This window comes from Galeopterus variegatus, unplaced genomic scaffold (genome assembly GCF_000696425.1).
Source record: "Galeopterus variegatus unplaced genomic scaffold, G_variegatus-3.0.2 Scaffold3446, whole genome shotgun sequence".
Classification (NCBI taxonomy): Eukaryota; Metazoa; Chordata; class Mammalia; order Dermoptera; family Cynocephalidae; genus Galeopterus; species Galeopterus variegatus.
Window position 1 is genome coordinate 188,118 of NW_007729557.1, and position 2,196 is coordinate 190,313.

General features: G+C 46.9%; 1 long non-coding RNA gene across 1 annotated transcript; it reads right to left on the minus strand.

The window, feature by feature from the left end:
* Positions 1 to 50: 50 nt before the first annotated feature.
* LOC103600749 lies at positions 51 to 2,186 on the minus strand. Its single transcript, XR_551406.1, has 2 exons — positions 2,071 to 2,186; positions 51 to 461 (listed from the first exon to the last, which is right to left on the minus strand). It is a non-coding gene; the product is annotated as an uncharacterized LOC103600749 (long non-coding RNA).
* Positions 2,187 to 2,196: the final 10 nt, after the last annotated feature.

Consider the following 2,196-nt stretch of genomic DNA (forward strand, 5'->3'; position numbering starts at 1 on the left):
AGGGTTGCGATCCGTTGCCGGTCACGAAAAAAGACAAAAAGAGAAAGAAAAAAAGTCCAATGGATATTTATTATGAAAGCCGTGGGAAAAGTAAGCGAGCAGGGATAAAGGAGGGGGAGCCCCCAGGGCAGAACTCCTGAAATTTTATTTGAATAGACTATGTTGCATACTCCCTTGAGTTCAAGGATGCAGCAGTCTCCCACAGCTGGTGTTATCATCCTGAGAAATACTGTGTGCAGCACGTCGCACATGGATATTGATGCCATGTGTCTCTTCTGGCTGTGGCCAGAGGTCATGGCCGTCCTCTTGGCAGAACATATCACAAGATGTTAACCCTTTACAATTCTGGGGTTTAGAGGGGCCTCTTCCAAGTTGAAGATCCCATGACGGTGTAATGTAGGTACCGCACTCCACGGTTTACACAGCCTTTCATGGTCATTCTCGTTAGTTTCAACACAATCCTGTGAAGGAGGCAGGGAGGCATGTTACTGATGTGGGAACTGAGATTCAGAGAGTTAGTGAGCTGATCCTGTTTAGGTCACTGCACTAGAAGCCCATTCTATTGAATAAGTAAATGTATAAGCATTTGGTACAGTCGCTGAAGGGAGGTATAGCCTGATGTTTAGGAGCCGACTCTGGGACACATGGCCTATGTTTGAGTCCGGGCTCTGCCACCTACTGTGTGACCTTGGACAAGGTACTTTAAGGTCCCTGCACTTGTTTCATCATCTGTAAAATGGGAGATAATAATAGTTCTTATATCATAGAAATACAATGAGGGTTACAGGTAAAACCAGTGCCTTGGCACAGTAAGTCCTTTTTTGGTCTCCTTTGCCAGTTCTTCCAACCACCAAACGTTGAGGGCCCAAAAAGCTCAGTCCTTGTCCTCTCCTCTCTATCCACATGCACCTCCTCGGTGACCTCATCCACTCCTGTGGCTTTAAACACAACCTATGTGCCAATGATTCCAAAGTTTATATCTCCAGCCTGGAACTCTCCCCTGATTCCAGACTCGAATATTCAACTGCCAATTTGCTACTTCCAGTTAGATGTCTAATATGCACGTCCAACTGAACAATTCCCAAACCGATCTTGATCTTCTCCCCTAAAACCTGCTCCTCCTACCATCTTTCCTATTTCAGTAAATGGCAACTCCATTTTTCCAGTGGCTCAGGCCAAAAACCTTGAGGTCATGCTTGACTCCTCTGTTTCTCATACCCCATTCTCATGGAGCAGCAAATCCTGTCCACCACATCTTCAAAACATATCCACAATCCATCCACTTACCACCACACTCTCTACCACCCTGGTCCAAGCCACCATCATCTCCCGCCTGGGTTAGTGCAGTAGCCTCCCTGCTTCAGTTTATTCTCAACACGACAGCCAGTTATTCGGTTAAGACTTTAACTCACTGTTCTGTTCCACTCAGAGCAAAAGCCAAAGTCTTTTAAAAGGAAGCTGCGAGGTCCCAGGAGATGCACCCCAACCCCGCCCTCTCACCTCCTGACCTGGGCTCCTCCCCTCTTCCCTCCTCCTAGTTCCTCCCTCGGGCAGGGCGCTGTCCTTCCTCAGCATTCATGCACTGGGTGCTCTCCATGGATAGTGCTGTCCTCCAGGTCCCCTCCCTTGCCTCCTGTAGATTTTTACACAAATACCAACTTCCTAGTGGGGCCTTCCCTGGCCAGCTTGCTTGAAATGGCAACTCCAGGGCTCCCATCCCTTTGCTCTGCTTTATTTTTCTCTCTGCTATTCATCACATTCTAACATACTATCCAAGTAGCTTACTTTTTGGCTATCGGTCCATAGGAGGAGGTAAGCTCCCCGTTGGCATGGACATGTCTTGTTAAGGGAAGTGTCCCCAGTGAGGCCCTCAAAAATATTTGGTGAGTAAATTAGAGCAGCCTTGCACAAATGTTAACTATCATTATTTTCGGGTATTACTGTTCTATGCCGCACCCTTTGCAAAAATTCCCTTAGGAATCCGAAATTTAAACACAATTATCAAGAAAAAGAAATCAGCCAGAAGTAAGAGCGGATTGATTAAACGGGGGCCCTATTTTATGAATTTACCTTCCTGGGTGCTGGAATGGCGGGCTGTGTCATCTGTGTACCTAATCCAGGAACTGCTGTAACACCTGCTGTTCTTTGCTAACTTTCAGTCAGCAATTTGTTGTTAGCAGCCGGGGATCAGGGTCC